Source organism: Bradysia coprophila, unplaced genomic scaffold, assembly GCF_014529535.1.
Source record: "Bradysia coprophila strain Holo2 unplaced genomic scaffold, BU_Bcop_v1 contig_94, whole genome shotgun sequence".
Lineage (NCBI taxonomy): Eukaryota > Metazoa > Arthropoda > Insecta > Diptera > Sciaridae > Bradysia > Bradysia coprophila.
In genome coordinates, this window is record NW_023504022.1 from 9,036,023 (window position 1) to 9,055,508 (window position 19,486).

The following is a 19,486-nucleotide window of genomic DNA, read 5'->3' on the forward strand; positions in this document are numbered from 1 at the left end:
TAACTGAGTCCAAAAAAACACACACAAAAACGAAGACATCTTACCGCATCTCTAATAGAATTTATAGTTTGGATTATTATTCATTCCCTATAATCTCTTAACATCCGAACCTTTTATGCCTCAAAATATATAGGTGCGCTCTCAAATATGTATAACGAGAAATGATCAAAAATATAACTCGAAATGTAGATAAAAGCAAAGAAGTAGAAGAAGACGACGAGAAAAAAAAATCGCGCGCGCACTATGAACCTGAAAACCGCTTTTCTTAGTATATACTTAATACGTCAGTATGTTTTGTTGTATATATGTGTTGCACAGTCCAAAACCATTCACCCATTCATGTGAAATATCAGACCGTACACAGAAGTTATACAGTCGATTGATGGCAACGGTTCTTAGTAGACACACGATTGTGTGGCAGAGTGAATAAATTTGTCGTTAAAAGCTCGGAGTTTATATATAGTGAAACGAAAATAATAAAAAAAAAAGAAAAATTATTTTTCTCCATTAAATATGTGATGCAAGCACATTGTTTGTGGGTTTAATTGGTTTTTTTTTGCCTGAAAAATTATGAGATTAACTTTTCATGTTGCATCATTTTATGTACGTACTCAGCTACAATGTTAGAGTGTAGTATGCACTTACCTTGTTCATGTTAAAGCAAAACGATTGAATGCACATGTTCAACTCTATTAAATCGATGATTGGAATTGAATATACATTGACGATAGTATGTCTCCCAGTTTTTAGTGTATTGGGACAAGTGGATTATTATCGCGTTTTACATTTTTCATATTGAATTATTACTTATATTTCTGTGCTATATCCGAAGTCGTTTACACAAGTGTTGAGGAGAATTAAAATAAGTTTGCTGAATGAAGTTTTATCGGAATTGCAAGAAATTGTAACAGTCATTGGCAACAAGCATAATATTCACTGCATAATATTCAGTGAAATTCCAAAGTCAATAATCAATCGAAATAATAAAAACATAAAAACGGTAAAAATTCAGCAAGATCCGTGCTCAGCAATCAACAGAAGATTATTCATATCGTCAGTTCGCTTTTTTGTTGGTAGGTGAAAATTTTACTGTTTTGTTTATTTTATGTTTTCATTACTTATCGTACACAATAACAACGTGACGAAAATTTAAATCAGCACTCATACACACTGTACTTAGAGAGCCCCGAGTATTTAACGTACATATACATTGTAGCGAAAAATATCATCTCAATATTTTATGAAATAAAAAAAAAAATTGTGATGATTGATGTGTATATGATGATGATGACGGCTGACAAATTGTGTAAATATTAAAGGTTTCCAATGTTTATTGTGGTATGGAGTTTGTTTTGCCATACAATGGCCAAACTAATTTCTTTTTTGTCACATTGCTCGTAAATCGCAAGACTATTAATAATATTCTCTGGCGATTAACGATTTCTTGTTTTTATTGTATATTGAATCCGTATTGAATTCACGTTCAGCCGCAGGGTTCTTGTATTCCCTTGAGTGTAAGTCATGGGACATACAACAGAAAATGTTAGTCAGGCCATGGTTATAGAAGTATCTGATACAGTCGTCGAACGAACACTATACCAATTTTCACACGAAATAGTCTAGCGAATCGTAATGAAAATGGCTTCTAGACTACACCCAGCGGAGGTTTTATGGAAACATGATCAAAGACGTTAAAAGTATGTGCCTAACATTCCGATGAAGGATAGAAATCCTCAGGCCAAGTTCCAAAATGGGATGGTATCGGTTCACAATGTGGAGGTAGTTTTCCTTTTCTGCTCTTTCCACCCGATATTACAGATAGATTGTATTGGTCGACTTTTCGTAACTATTTCAATAGTATTTTGATTTGTTACTTTGCAGAAACGGGACGTGTTACATCAACGAATTATAAGAAAAATAAAATTTCATTAATTTAGGCAAGGTAAATATAGTGAGGAGGTAATGCCATTCAGACGCGCGGCCTAGCACATAAGTTCGATGCCAATGACATCTTTTTTTAAAATGGTTGACTACGATTTAATTGTATTTCACAAAAATATTTTCGCTATCACACAACAGATGGCCCGACTTTCTATTCCATTTTTTGCTTTCAACGAATGGATGAGATGGCGTTTGTATCGAACTTTCGTGCCACCGCACATCTGATTCGGTTATATATGGCATTACCTCCTCCTTATATGTACTTTGATTTTGAAAGGGCATTTCTTACCAAGTTTTTTAACGTTGCAATTTGGCAACGGACTAAATGCAACACTGGAACTCACCCACAGCGCAAGGCTATTAGACTTATATTTACCTTGAATTTAGGTCTTGTTTCGTTTTCTTGTGTGTTTTAAACTATAGATCATCTTCAAGTTACGGTACTTTCAAACGTAACCTCAGATAATTTTCGTTAAATAAACCCAAAATTTTATGTCAAAAAGAAGCTGCCATTTGAGTACTAAATTTAAAACTCTGTGTAAAAAAAGAGAACGAACAATAATCGGCGGTTCAAAATCTTTCGTTCAAATGACATTATTTTTAACGTGGATGGCAGGTATTACGTGGAAGGCATTTTAAACGGCCTTGAAGTTGATCTATAAAAAAAACTTTCATTGATGTCGTCAGCCTATTTAAATCGGAGCCAAATCAATGAACTTCCATTTTTCTTATAATTCGACAATGTGACACGTCCCGTTTTTACATTTAACTATTCATTTGATTTTGACTTGTAGTGACACTTTATAGACAAACAGTATTCTATACTAAATGTCAAACTATTGAGAAGTTCAATCAGTCAAGGGATCTGACCCACCCAGCAGGCGGAAACTAGTATAGTGATGAGTTGAACTTTTTCCCAGACGAATTCGCTGATACGGCTCGTTTTACTCAAACTATAATCGGCTTATCTCTTTGTCATACTATTTCTATATCGGAACTTCCAATATACAAATGAAATGTTTTGTTATGTGTTAGATTCGTTAGAGAATCGTACGAAATTCAACTCAATTTGTAACTTAAGTAAATTGTAAACGTTTTAAAATTGGAATAGAAATAGAAGTAAAATGCAAATCTACTTTTTTTTTCATGCATGAAGCCAAGGTTGCAATAACTTGATAAATCGTGCGGAACGCATTTCGTATAATAAATTTTGCACTCTGATTTTGAGCACGGCATCATTATTTTTATGAATGCATATTTGATCACTCAAAACTAGATTATCATATTAGGTTCATTCAATGTTACATTGAACGTTTTACATAGAACAATTTATTATCGAAATGTATATTGAGCTTCACACTGGAGCTGTTAGTTTTCTTAACGACGATACCGTCAACGTTTTCTCGAGCGAATCATAGAACAGCGACCCGTAGATTCGAATACTTTCTTGAGAGTACACACTTCTGACTTGACCAGACCCAAAGTGCGAAAAGCCATTCTGTACGAATTGTAATTTGGTTATTCGCATTGTGTGCCAATAGCCAAAGTATTATAACGAGACTATTTGCACTCTCTGTGAATAGTCCTTAGCTTTGTGAAAATCTCGACCAACCATAAGATTCAAGCCACTTCCGAAGTACTACAAATCTTAACACTTCCAAATAAAGTGTGTTTCATGACAGAATGAATTGATAACAGTTAAACACGTACTGTGACTACTCACTTATTGAAATTCTTTTGTTAATCTAGTCTCTAGTGTCGCTACTTGGTCGCTCATTTCCGACAGGCTATAAACAAAACGTTGTTCCTAACTCACCTCCGGCTGGTGCTGGAAACATCTCGTTTGCTAAAAAAAACCTCTTAGCATGCGTTACCACAGCCACAGCACATACATCGTTTGTACAAGGGCGTACTACTCGTCTTCACAGACATCACCTATTTTAGAACAGTCATATAATCTATTACTTCATTTGATCTACGTATATTTCCACGTCAGAAAGCCTTTAATTTCATTCACTTTAACATACATTTTGAAATGTCGTCGTTGTTGCTAATAACTGCTGACAGTATATAACTATTTAGCAATTGAATGGATGGTAGTAGATATCATCCGATCGAGTCGCATTCCAATGCAAAGCGTAAGCGTACCACTAAAATTAATTTTAGCAACCGAATAACACAAACTAAAACCGTGCGATTTGTGTATAGATAAGCACAAAATTATCATTATTTAAATACAACCAGTGTTTGTTTATCTTCCAACATTACGCTTTTAAATGCCACCAGATAATCACTGTTAATAATTATTTAATTAATTTACCGATTCGTTTATGTTAAATACATGCAAACGAGTACGCTCATACTTGTATACAACATTCGCAATAATGGTGAATATAAACAGGAAATTTCTGTTAACGGAAGAAGGTCATACGTCGGCACAGAATAATAATTTGATAATTACTCAGTCTTGGTCCAGTCTTTCGTGAAAAGGAAGCCGAATCCTTTCGTAAATAAAAACTCATTGTCATAGGTCCAAAATGACTGTAAATGCTACTAATTGCTGAAACAAAAGGATTATTTTCGATTTTATTTCCTGCAGTAAAACAGATTCAATAAAATTCTCATAATTTCTTAGCACACCAAATCCCACTCTATATTTTTAACGACCTGCCTCTATTAAATCACTGCTCAAATGTTATTACATAAAATTATCTCTCTTTTAATTGGATTTCCTTAAAATTCATTTATCATGGATAACGGACAACGACTTGTTTATATGCTCTGAATATAAAATTAATGGTTCGCAAACAGAAAGCACAGAGCACAAAGCACAAAGCTGATGTATAAGAGAGCTAAAGAGCTAAAAGCATAAACAAGATTTTCCACAACCGGACCCAATATTAAATGGAAATTTTACGAGGAAATTTGTGCAACATTAATTATTTATGAAATCTAAGACGATTTTCGTGGCTGGATGTGTTTAATTTCGACGATATAATAACAATCAAAGGAAAAACTTTTGAGCTTTCAAAGCTCGCCGAGATTGATAAATGGAAATTTAATGTAAAAATAACGAGGACAGAGTCATGTCGTTTAAATGCAAATCTGAACATTTATTGGAAAAATTGCTTTGCATGAGATTGGAAAATTTGTACACCAATCCGCCAGCCAAAAGTCTTGCGATATAGAATAAGCGATTTAGTTCAAGGCTTTTGGAGGTGACATCTCGACTTTTGAACGAAATTTGTATGTTCGCACAATGTTGGCTAAAAATTCAAACAATGAAATCACACATTTTGCGATTAGAAACATTTCTATTTACTGTAATACACAACATTCTAATAAAAATGTTGACAGAAAAAAGGCAATATGACAATGATCTCATCTGTGGTTATTGTAGATGGTATAGAAGACAGGTAGATATCGTATAGACCAATCTTGTGTATGGCAAGGTGCTAATTTCTTCCAACATTTTGTATATATATTTGTATTTATGGTTAAATATTAACGACTTGCCAATTCGTTTATTCTTCTTTTTTGTTGTAATTCCATTTTTTATCGAAGAATAGACAAAGAGCTTCACGTCCAAGGTGTTCGCAATGACAAAGTAACGATTTTTCTGTTATAACAGCTGAAGCTCGCTTAAGCTTTTTTTTCAGACATTCGGAAATATTTGACTATTTGACTATATTAGAGACGGTTTCACAATGATTGATAGTTAACCCATTTTCAATTGTAGATTTACCCATGCCAAAACGGTGTTAGCAATTAATTTTGTCCGGAAATTTTGCACACGAAGTTTTACCAGTAAATTCATGTCAACATTTTGCAGAATTATATTTAAGTCAAGCTTTATCATCTGGATGCATGCATTGTTCGTTTGAGTGGGAATGTCGTCGCTACTACAACGAGGATTATTGTAATAAACCTTTCCCCATGTCATTAAGAGCATGTAATCCAAGTGATAATTGGTATTGGACAACGTAGGACAATTGTAAAGGGTGAGTGAAATGCTGAAATGCGTTACACTGTGGCGAGTGTCTTTCAAAAGGAAAAATTTTAACTGAAAACATTTAATATGATGTGAAGGGTAACCGTACAAGAGTGAAGTACAACAGTGAAATGAAGATTGATTGACTCTGTTACCATTTTTTAAGAGATCATAGTTGGTGTAGTTTGTTATAAAACCTTTTTTTTGTTAAAATTTCAATTCTCGCTTCGCTCTTGCAGGAATTCCACTTGGTAAACAATAACTATAAAAATCGGGTTAACTTATATGTGTCAATAGATGAACTCAGCTACGTTTCCTGTTTAACAGTCATCATTAATTTCCGTCTCCAGCACTCATTGCCTCGTAGTAACACAATATGTGCAAACACACAACACACTTCAAAAAAACAACCTATTTTCAGTACTATGTTCGCATTCGCGACTTGTGTGTTGATTTTTCATTAAAAAAAGGGATGTTCTACCATTCCCAAGCGTATTACTTTAGTTCACTCATCGTACGTTTAGTGTATCCTTGAGCGACATGTGTAGCGTGCACAATTTTTATTTAATTGTTTTCTAATCGAACCCATTGAACTTGATTAATTTAAATGTTATGGCATAGTTCACCTTGTACGAATTTATCTAACCGACATTATGCATCAACGAAGTTAATTTCTTTCTTTTCAATTGAGTTTTGTTTAATTAAACAGTCGGTTATTGGTTTGCCATTTTGAAAGAAAATGACATTACATAATCACCTTGTAGTACACACACATCACATTTTTATTGACAATTCGCTCTTTATTATTGCTGGTGTATTCAATCGTGAATTGTTAGACTTAGACGAAGTATTATATTGATTGCACTTTATGTATATTGCGACTGGAAGCGTTTATTATATCTATACAATCCAAAACCAACATCAGCTCAATAAAGATAAGGAACATAAATTTAGAAACAAGCGAAAAGAAAATCTCTCATCTATGATATGAAAGTTCTATCAAGAATTTAGTGGAACTCATTTAGGGTGGATCGATTTTAAAATTTTAGTTTTAATCCAATAAGAACATTGTGATGAATCCATCTGATCATTTTTTCAAAAAAAATTTTTTTTATCATTTTGGGTTTTAATGGTGCTGTCCGAGTAATATTTTAGTAGAGAATTCGTGTAAGGTATTCTTCATACATTTATAATGCGGTGACCATTTCCGATGGATGCGATCATCTTGGTCATAATATGTCGAGAACGGTCCAAAGTGTATTTTAGTATAACATAGGACGGGATGGCTCAGTGGTCACGTTTTAGTCTTCCACCAAAATGATCCGGGTTAGATTCCTGTGACAGACCATATGGATTTTATCTAGCGATTATATCTCATTGGTAACGTCCTAAAGTTCACTCAAGCTTCATAATTTGGGTAATTGCGGTGTGTTCGGCGGCATGTGTTCATACATCTATCGTACATTTAGGCGAGATATCAATTAGTAGCACCTAACTTTCCTAACAGAGTGTATTTGCATTCTTCATGGTGCGGTTGCTTGGGAAGTCACGTTAAGCCGGTGACCAGACTGCACTTGTTATTGGCCTGTTAGTGAGGCCTCTAAATAAATCAAATGAAATGTGAAGAAAAGCTTGTGAACTTTTTACGCCCTTTCGAAGTGAAATATCTGTTCCCAACGAGAAATTGCGCAACTAATCTCGAACAGAAGATGCATCATGACCTAGGTCAAATAAACCGTTATTCGATCCATAGCTTCAAGAATAATTCGAATGATTTGAAAAACTTTTAGGAAGCATGCTTTTCGTTGATGTTTTATGCTATGGCAGCCCAATGACCTATGGAAGACTATGTGCTTTTTGCATTTTTTTTTAAATCGATCCACCCTAGTACCCGAAGTAACTTAATGTACTCTACCACCATCAGTCACTGCGACACAAGGTCCAATATCTAATGGCTGTCGATCATGAGGTTTCATATCATTTCTTTTTATTGAGGTATTGTTTGATGTATATCGCTACTGACCCCGAATGCTAATGTGACGATGGTGTCATTTATAAATAAATAAATTGAGTAAATCCCTTAAGAGCCATTTTTATGACACAAAAAAAGGGTTTCCAGTCTTATCATATATATGTGAAAGCATTCGACCATCCACTCACGCAGACAAATTTAACAAATCAAATCTTTCCAAAGAGAAAGTCTTTGGTCTTTTGTATTATATTTATACCCTTTCGTTACAAGCAGATTACAGTAACGTTGTGTTAATGTTATGACAATGAAACGACCATAAAAGAAAGGGTTTTTATATCGGAAAAACTTTTATTTTGTGCTATAGCTCGACGAATAACAACAACGGCAACGAAAACTGTTCATGCTTAAGGGATATATATGTTTAAATGATGTGTCGTTTTGATAATAAAAAAAAGATTTCCAGCTAAATTTATCACTCAGTTATGGGCGTACTCAATTATTTCTATTTTAAACCGGTGAAAAGGCCAAATTGTTCGATTTATGGAAATGTAAAAGAGTCTTGTCATTTTGCTGTGAATAGCATTCAAATAAGTTATGATTGGTTGTAATTCCAACAAACATAAATGGACTTTTATATAGAACAGGAACACTTTGGTCAACATAATTATGAGAATACGACAAGTGAAGATCTTTGTTTTTTGACACACTTGACAATCCATAAGATATTACGGGACAGGCCACTTTCAGTTTTATAGTAATTTGATTATACCAATTTGAAACATTATCCGAATTAAAGTTAATCAAAAACTTATTTCCGTTAACATTCAAATTAAAACCAAGGTAAATCTAATAGATTTCCGTAGATTTTTAATTTTACGGTAAGGCTTGATTGCCACTTATCAAAAAAGTACTCCGTGTGAGAGACAAAATTTTTAATTTTTGCTCTGTCAAGAGAAGCTTGCTCTCTCACGGAGTACCTTCTGTTGAGTGGAAAGCATACTTAGCCTCTTACAGACGGCAAGCATTTGACCATTACTATTATCTGGTCTTCCATCGATCAAAGTAATAAGGTTAATTTCAAATCTTGTACTTCAATTTTTTTAACATGTATTTTACTGTATAAAGAACCATATTATTAATTTGTTGATTTCAAATCTTGTACTTCTATTTTTTAACATGCATTTTACTATATAAATATATCGATAACGGTCATCTGTCAGATGAATAACAGATGATAGATTAAATAATAAGAATTTAAAAACTTTTACAGAGAAAAACAAGGAATAATTTGAAGAAGAAAAATTACTGGGAAATGAGAATTGTTATAGGTAAATTCAAATATTATGAAAAGTAGCTTTCGTGAAAATGTATCAAGTCATTTTCCGGAGAGATTCACGCATGACTAGGGATAAAATGATGAAAAGTAGAGTTTTCGTGTGAATTTTGTTGATCAGAGGCGAAGCAGAGGTCAATAATAATAAACACACGAAACAAGACTTTTCTTTTTTATTCCGAGTTATGTAATGGATTTTACATGCTACATGCGTCGAAAGCCGTACTTTTCATGTTTCAAGCACTTCTTTCGAAGCCCGCAGCATGTAAAATCAATTACATAACTCGGTATAAAAATGAAAAGTCTCGTTTTCGTGTGTTTATTGTCCTCGGCTTCTCCTCGGATCAACAAAATTCACACGAAAACTCTTCTTTTCATCATTTTATCCCTAGTTATGTAATAGTTATTTATCTACCAAGGTAGGTATGATGGTATTTTTTCGCACTAGATGTCGATTGTCGACCCGAGGCGAAGCCGAGGTCGACAAGACGTCGTGTGCGAAAAAATACCGGCATACCTACCGTGGTAGATACAACGTTTTTCGCAATTTCGGGCCATAATCATCTTTCCTATGCAAAACATGTCCTACATTTTGTTCCATTTTTTTTTATTTAGAAATTCATAAGGCTGCATTATAATACACATTGCAATGTGATGTAAAGAGACGCGTTGAATGAAATCGAGTAGTCAATGCTTAGTATATACACTTCAACAATACGTTCGGTATAATTGTGTATTGCCGAATGGCTATAGTCGCTGCTTTGTGTTCAAAAACCTTTTGGTGTCGGGGGTTCGATTTCTGGTCAATGCAAGATTTTTATTTATAAAAATTTAGCCTTCGTTGAAGGTAATAGGTTCTTTAGCGTGCGAAAAAAAGTTTATATCGCACTGTGTCCGGGAATACAGTGAAATAAATACCTTCAAAACGACATTAAATGGATGCATGGAAAGGTGATGATTATGGACCGGAATTGCGAAAAATACTATTACATGCTGAGGACGTCGAAAGTAGGGCTTGAAACATGAAAAGTACGGTTTTCGACGCATGTACCATATAAAATACTATTACATGCTTTTGTTTTCCGTAGGGTCGAAAGTGGCTTATTACATACCAACGGAAAACAAAAAATTTGGTCTAGGTTTCAAAAGCATGTAAATCCACTACGTAACTCGGGATAAAAATGTAAAGTCTCGTTTTTGTATGTTGCTTGAACTCGGCCACGCTTTTTTTTTGAATTATCACTCAAAAATAATAAATAAATTGGCGTGGAATACAAAAATGTTAGTAGAAACACTTTATCAAACGAGGAACGCGGATCAACAAAATTCACACGATGACTCTACTTTTCATCTTATTTCCGTAGTCATGTAACATTTATTTACGTTTGTACCCTTGGAATTAGGAGAAAGATAAACTGCATATTGTTGGTTGCATACTTGCACTAATAGTCGAGAGAATATTGAAGAATCTTATGATAACATCATGATTTAGATAAGAAATTGTTATAAATTTTGAAATAACCCATCTATTGGAATAAAACACTTCGCTCCCTGCAGCCCCACACGACGAGTCATGAGTGCTAACGCTCATTTCCCGAGGGTGCACTGAGGAAAATAACTAACGTAATTGTTTGGAACATTTTGTTTTGCTATGAGTGATTGCAGCCCTTGCCTTCGGCATCTGATGAGTTGGGAATATCTTCACAGCGATTCTAAACACGACAACGACAAACATCGTTTATAAAAGATTCTTTCCTAAGAAAGTCTTCGTGTTAAGCCGATTTGAAATTGACGTGTCTATTGTCTGATCCATATAACAAAAAAAATAATTCTGTTTTTTAGTTACTCTTTGTAATACATCGTGTTGGACGTTGAAAAATACTGTGTCTCATCGGAATACAGTAACCACAACATATTAATAAAAGTAAATGAAATTTCAATGTAACCAATAAACACAGCACAATAATGTTGTGTTTAACTTTTAAGTTATCATTCATCAGCAACAAAGAAGATTACTTCCATTAAGAAGCTCAAGGATAGAAAATAAAAATAATTTTTTTGATAAAAGTTATTTTCAAGACATTTTTTCAAGCAATTATTTGTGAACAATTGTTCGTCTCTTATGATGTGTACCTGATGATTTCAAATCCGTTCTGAGTGCTACATAGAAAACCTTAACTTTAACATGATTTTCTTATTGAATTTCCTTTCTCCCGTCAATTTATTTAAATAATTTTTTCAGCGAACAATTCAATTATACGCAGTTCTAAATAAAAACAACTTCCTCTCCAAAACAGTTTCCCTTAAGCCCACGCAAACCAAAAATAAGTCAATTTTTATTTCTTGAAATTGGCTGTGTGGAAATGAGCATTGTCGGTCGTTTACACCTTCCCCGAGCACCATTATTACCGTTTTATTTGCGAGGTAAACGCTTTCCGAAAATAGATTTTTATGAGACCATTATGTTATAAATTGCTTTCGATATTTTCTAGCCGAGATGAGAGGTGGAATTTTCAACTGAAGAACACAAATCAATAATTACAGAAAATTCAATCTTTTTCAATGTTTTGCTACATTTTCCATTCAATGGCGCATTAATGTACTGCAAATGGAGATTTATTTGTTTTCACAACGCTCCGGCTAATGAGTCTGTTGTGAAAACTATTTTATTATTCATTCGGTAATGTGTTTGTTTTGCGGTAAATTACATATTGCATGGGCATTAACCGGCTTTGTTTGAACTACGTTCTGTTGATAAAATGATCCGTCGAAGAAAGAAAATTAAAATTTATGCAAAGTTCACAGCAAATCATAATTTAATGAATTTATTCTGCGAGGGGACCATAATACATCGTTACGAGTCAATTCAAATGAAATAAATAAACAACCAGACCGTTCGAACTGTGTGTATTATCCAAAGTTCTAAGTATAACGGGGTCGTATCCTATCTCTTCGTCTGCATATTTTCTCTCATTGCATATTCCAATCACTTCTCGAGTGTACGATCCATGAATGCCATGATCTTTGTACTTTTCAACAACACATTATTCATTATCAATTGCTGCTAAAACGCAATATATTTCCATATCAATCTTCTTCGTTTGGCGTCAATATTTCGTACACCCATATTTCTGCCCTAATCATAAAACTATCACGTATCGATAGGCTCAGTCCAAGTGTTTACAATCACACGTAAATGAAATTAAATTCTTATCTAACGAAGGTGTAATTTTATTGTTATAGCTTATCTAATCTGACCAAACAAATTAATGAATCAGAAATTCGGAAATTTCATTTTATGCATCTAGCCCAATTTTACCTTATCTTCAATATACGTCAGTTAATATGCACTGATTAATATGAGCGAAATAGAAATTTTCTTTCGAAGAAGAGCGAAGGAATCATATCCTAACGTCGTAACCACTAAAAACACGAATTAACGAATTTAGTAGAACTTTTCATCACCGATTTGATCCGAGAGAAAATTAAATATGTCCTACGACGTTTTGCGTTAAAATGCAGTTCAAATATACCATTTCTCACAGTGGTACTGTTACAATTCTCTAAGAACGTTCATCAACATATTATAACCATGTTTCCTTCTGAAATCTTCTACTTCACAATGTTTATTTTTCATTTTGTTTTGCCACAAAAACGAACAGTAGCTAGGATTCATCGCTTTACTAGACTGTGTACTATTTCGTTTTAACTGACCAGTGTCAAACAATTCTGGATGTTGGCTTATCCTTGTATCCTTGTATGCTGGATGTGTTGTACAAATAGGTAGCAACTCAACATTACCGTCGAAACACTGAAAACATGTTCCTATTAAACGCACTTCAATCTTCAATCAAGGGCGAGATGTCATTAACCAATTTTCTCCACGAAACAAATAGTTGTTTACATATCTGTTGTGGACGATAGAAATTTCGAGAGTTGCAGCCTGAAAGACGTCAGCGAAAATGTCTAAGATCAACTGTCCACAACAGATAGGTATTCAACTTTTTATGCAAAGAGACCAAATTACGGAAAAAATTCTGTAATTTTGTCCCGTTTCTTGAAAAAACAATAGCAAATGAGACAGTACCCCTGTTAAAACAAGAGAGGAGAAAATATGAATTTTCTCGCCCGAACTGTCATCAGACAAAAGCGTCAATAAAGAGTCGAGAAAAACCTGTTTTTAGCTCGTTTCTATAGAGTTGAAAAAAACGTTTATTTCAGCTCGTTTCTATAAAAAGTCGAAAAAAACGATTATGCCACTCAGCATCATAATATGCAAAATTTGCAAACATTAGATGTCTCTGTGGCATAAAACGTTGTATGCAACTTTGCATCTCGATTGTGTAAATAACTATTATTTCAGCTCGATTGTATAAAGAGTCGAAAAAAACGTTTATTTTAGCTAGTTTCTCTAAAGAGTCAAAAAAAAACGTTTTTTTAGCTCGTTTGTTTACCAAACTGTCATCAGACAAAAGCGTCAACAAAACGTCATTTTCTCATGGCCTTTTAAATGGAGAAAATAGGAGACATGACACCGCACGTACGAAAAATATATTCTCGCTCAGCCATCTAATTAATATAAGTTCATCATTCTCTTAAGTACCATGATATACTTGTTGCTACAATTGTCTTAAAAAATGCCGAAAATATTTCTTCTTTCCATCTGATTCGTTTTCGTAAGCTTTTATTTCTGTCATGACAGCACACAAAAATCATTTTGTTTTCAGTCCATAAATATAAAGCATAACGGTAATAACAACAACATAAACAAAGAAATTAACGACCTAAATATAGTACACCCCAAGTACACCCTCATCTCTCTGTTTTGAACATTTTCTATAACAATAACAAAAAAAAGAAAGAAAAGAAGATTCAGTAAAAGGAACTAACTACCCCCGGATATTAAACGTTGACCACCGCAAAAAAGGGGAAATGCGAAGGGAAAAAAATGTTTATCTTAGTCAAATGGTTTATTATTGGAAAATGTGTACATAGCGAGTTTATTGAAGAAGTGAAAAAGCACAACATACAATACTGGATTAATGAATAATAAGACTGACGTGAAAAGTTGTTGGGAGGGTGTGTATTCGTTTACGTCATTGCTAAATGCTGAAAATGCTATCGGAAATTTTTTTGTCATATCTTCAGTATAATGACTGAGAACTATTTTCGAGCATTGTGTGTATATAATCCAAACAAATATACATCTGTACGAGCGCTATGGAACGTCTGGCTCTTGTGTAACCCAAATTAATGACTGTGCAAATTTCAAAAAACAGATTGCACAAGTCTCTTGTCTTTATGTAACGTATGCAATTCACAAACGAAAAGTTTGATGAATTTGGTTCAATCATTGCCAAGAAATGCATCTTATATGTGCGCCAATCTAACTGAAGTGGTACGTTGAGAAACGTTTGCGAAAATAGTTGAAACGTGAGGAGCAGAATTGATGAGAGCAAAAGTCTATGTAACTTCTGATTTGCACGTTCAACATTTTTATCTTGAATTTATTTATTCGTTTGCATAAAATTCGGGGTCGAAGGAAGCGATTTTTTAATGGCAATCGCGCACTCATCATGAAATATTTTTTTTGTTTAATGTAGCGCCTAGTGTTCGGGAAAAATATCTTTTATTGCATTAATTTCAACATACATTTCTATGATTTCTATATAAAAGGATGTTAGCCAGAGCTCATCGTATATTTTTATCATCGTCGACGATAACAGATGACTCGTATACTTTCCACAAGGGACCTATTTTCTACTCTTTCCTATTTTCTCATAAATTGAATTCCATTAGCTCAGAAACGAATCCATGTTTAAGGAACACCACACACAAAATATCAAAAGAATTATGAGTCCTTTTGAAGAAGATATTATAGGAGCTTCTGCTACTCCTAGTCTCCGCCGTGATTACCAGTTATATTACATATTACAACTTATACAACTGGACGATAATTTGTCGTTGTTTTACTTCTATCGACCATCCAATCCAATTTAATTTTTCAAAGAGTGATGTTCTCTAAGGAACATAATATACACTTCTGACGGTATATCAATTGTTCAAGCTTTTAGCTGAGACAACATACTATCCAAAGTTTATCGGACAACGCCATCTGCCACTTTACTTTACCATCGCGATTGAGCGCAGATTCAGTGATAACGAAATACAAACGAGAAACAGTAGTAAAATGAAAGATAAATAATAACAACAAAGCAAGTCGATGAAAAGTGTCTGAAGTGAGTTGTAATGTGAAATTTTTGTTGCTTTTGTGTTGATCAGAATCGGTTGATTAATTTTAAGTTTTTCGTACAGATGTCTATGCATGAATCAATCGAAAACATTTAGGAGTGACGCAAGTTCTTTTCTTTTTTTACACTTTTATCGGAAATAGTTATTTATGCCATAGAGTAATAAATGCTTTTTAGGCACTATAGATACTCACTGGAGCCAGCAGGGTGGGGCAATGCTCATCGTGTGCCTAAGAAGCATTTATCACCGAGATGAATATATTTAATTGGTTTACAGTGAGTTAAGAAAAAAATGTTATAATTACTTTACCAGAGAGTCCTCTCATGCACCTACGTACCTTTAAAAAAAATCGCGAGACATAAAACATGAGACAGTAGAATATATACTTTCCCTGTTGTACATTCTTCGCTTTTTTATTTGCTTATAAGTCTCGAAACATGCGGGTTTTCTTGCTCGTATGGTTGAAAAGTGTCGCATCTAGAATATTTAGCAACCGGACCATTCAGCTCTCTTGAGCTCATTTTTCTGTAGCAGCATAATCAGGCAAGCTTTTTTGTGGTAAAAATTGTCTTATCGCAACAAATAACGAAAAGCAGGACTTTCCGTTGCTTTTATTGCGAAAAATGTTGTATACAACACGATGTGTATTGTCACACTCGGCCTACGGCCTCTACACATCTAGTGCCTAAAAAAGCATTTATCATCGACAACGTTTTTCGCGATAAAGGAAAAGGAAAGTCCTTTTTTTAGTCACTTGTTGCGAAAATAACTATCGCACAACGCAGGCGAGAATATAATCGTTTTCTCAACTCATCTGAAACTTCGGTAGCCTCTGTTGTTGACCTTGAAAAAAAAAGCAAACTTCATTCTCTCAGGTTCCAACATTTCCAACTTTTTTCCCCCTCTGTAAACAAATAACTATCATTCTTTGTCACCTATCATATTCCAGTGCCACGTTTTTCTAGCGCTCTGGACCCTAAATGGTCACTATGAAGATGTGGCACTGGCGACTGGCCTGTATTAACCTAATTAAGTCTATTTACATAATATGATGCTTAACGAATTGGGACATCATTAAAACCAGCCTGGAAGGATGTAACAGCGATTAATTTCGGCATGTTTAAATCTATGATTTTTAGAAGCGCCGTCTAACGCATTTTCTACTCTACAATATGCCATTAAAAAGCTTCAACAGCCAAAAAAAAGGTTTTAGAAAACTTAAATAAATCGAAAAGGTAATTCAATTCTCGTATCATTGATATTTGTGAGCACTCTATACCGTACATGCGGACTACCATTTGAAAGGTTCATGACTGCAAAAAGCATTAATGTGTTCGGTGAAATAATTCTCCGCATATCTAGCATACGGTGCAATAAATTGAACTTTCCACCTGCAACCCAAATTTGTCCAATAATCTTCGGACTGCATTCACTCAATGATGTGCTTTCATTGAGGACATGCAGAACTGCAGAATTTGGTTATAGAGAGAATAATTACTTTCGAAATGGAAACAGTTCTCTGTCATGGTGAATGGGTCTGTTACACAGTGATATTTGTAGCATCTAGTAAATATTTACATAATTGTTAATGGAAGCGTAAAGCTCATTCGTATATACGCTTTTCGTGGTGTGGACATAATATATAATGAAAAGTTCTGTTTTCGATCCAACTCCGATAGCAATTCAAATCAAAGACAATTCAATTAGGTCTAAAATTTGATGTTTATGCAATCCTTTAGCATTGAATGTGATGGCACAACGTCTGGTATAGCATCAACATGTGTTCATATTCAAAAAATTTATTTGCAAAAATTATGCGTAACGACGAACGAATCCATTAGATATTGAGATTGTTTGAATGATGGCATTATGTCTTCATAGTTTGCTTGCAGAATATTTATAATTCATTATGGACATTATGGACATAATGGTTGAGCAGTTTGCCCATGTACATTTGAATAAATTTTGGGTTATCGTGTCTCTTATGAGTGAAGAGATGGTTTCGGAATTACTTTCCACTTATGAATGGAACATATATATATGAATTATTCACCGTACGGCCAATGACGAATGTGCCTCGCATTTAGCACAACAATGTTTGGAATGATCAAATGTTGTTTGAAGATTTTTTTTGCAGAAAAAAAAAATTAAAAATCAAAATTCTGGAGCTGTTTATCAGTTTCATGCGTCGTCTGCTGTACACTCATTTTCGTAGAGTTGTGAGAAAATTACAAATTCTTCACTTTACTTTTATGCGACATTCATTTCTAACCATAAAATGTATGCCCATTTTCCCACCACTGAGGAAACAGATCAAAAAGACAGTAATAATCACACACGGCTCTAAAATTTTCTTTTCTAAAATTGGTGGTTGTGACCATTGTGAACGATGATGATTTTCCATCGGTACTTACCTAGAATTAAGTGTAACCCATACGAGCGAAAGTCGACCTGTTTGGCTGTGAAACAAACCTTATCTCACGCTATTGAATAAATAATAAACAAAAAACATACAAAACAAATCGTACTCACTGATTGAGTATGAAACACGTTAGATATAATTGGTGAAATGACCCGGAGCTTTTGCTGACCTAACAATTAGTAAACTTTATCTTTGTTGCCAATGGTTGTATGGAAGCGAGTATTTTCATATGAAATAACACACATAACACCCTCCGGCAGCTTTCATGCTCTTTATTGTCGTTGTATTTAAGTATTCTGTATTTGATTGTGTTGCATCAGACAGTTTTGTGTTCACATTTTCTTGTTGCTTTCTTCTTTTATTTTCTTAGAAGTTTTATATTTCCAGTTGACCTACCGATTCTCATGGAAAACTTTAAAAAAAAAATGAAAAAAAGTCGTAGAACGATGATTAGTTCGTACTATCTGTTTCTAATGTGTGAGGTGAAGGACAGGTCTATTTATATAGTTGTCTCGGGTGAAAGTAAATTGGACAATTGAAATTGTATCGAAATAGTTGAAATCTGATAAATAGTCGCAAAATCTATGATCGCATAATGATAGGAATCTCGTGGTGGCGTGATTTAGTAAATCAGATTTACAATGATACAGAAACTGTCACATCATGCCCGCTCGTTAGTAAGCGGGCGTGACGCAAGTCCACTACCAAAAATGTTTACCAAAAAAATTTTGAGGACGGCGGAGCATATTTACAGCAACTTTTTGACAAACTAGGATATCTAGAATCAAGGAATACATACGAGTTCAACGAGCTATCACACGTTACTGCACCTTCAAAATTGGCCGAGATTTTGATTTTCGAATATTGATGTTTGTATGAAAATAAGCAAAATTTCGATTTTCCAGATAACTGAAATCGCCTACGTTATGGAAAAGTGAATCCAGCAACTCCTAAACGTTTCTATAGATTTTCCAGAAATTTTGGTTATAGGCTAATATTGGCCCAAAAATAAGAATGGAATTTTCAAAAGTTGGAGCTGGAGCTCCCCAAAGTCTTCATACAAATGCCATATAAAAGCCAATTTGTATGTGTGTGTGTGTATGTTTTGTATATTTTGATGCATGATATGGATGGTAATGTGGTGAATGGTGTGTGATCATGTCCGGAGCGATAGCGGAGGACTTGACGCAGTCTAACTTCCAAAAAAAGAACGAAGAATTTTTTTTTAGACGCGGCAACTATATATAGGCGAGAATTTAAGTTTCTTTCCTTTGGCCTGTATCACCACAAATCCTATTCTTTTTCGCGCTTCAAATACGAGCAAAACTAGCTATCACTCGACTATGTAACTTTAAAATTGCCGGAGATACATCGTTTTGAAGTTGGTAATTTTGATAGAAAATGCACCAAATTAACGTTTTCCAAACAATCAAAATCTTTCAACTTACTCTGTATGTTTCTATCTATCTGTCTGTCTATCTATCGACGGTCGATCTCGGAAACTAGTCAGCCAATCTCCATGAAATTTTGCAGGAACCTCAGGGTGGGCATAAAAATGAAAATGTGATACGCCAT

The 19,486-nt window shown here is 34.2% G+C and overlaps 1 protein-coding gene across 1 annotated transcript in view; it reads left to right on the top strand.

Annotated features, from left to right (window-relative positions):
- Nucleotides 1-378: 378 nt before the first annotated feature.
- LOC119085311 (dual 3',5'-cyclic-AMP and -GMP phosphodiesterase 11) overlaps nucleotides 379-19,486 on the top strand; it is a 119,334-nt gene continuing 100,226 nt past the window's right edge. The window contains exon 1 of the mRNA XM_037195685.1: nucleotides 379-1,073. The gene's annotated coding sequence lies outside the window, so the exon portion shown is untranslated. The remainder of the gene's footprint in view (nucleotides 1,074-19,486) is intronic.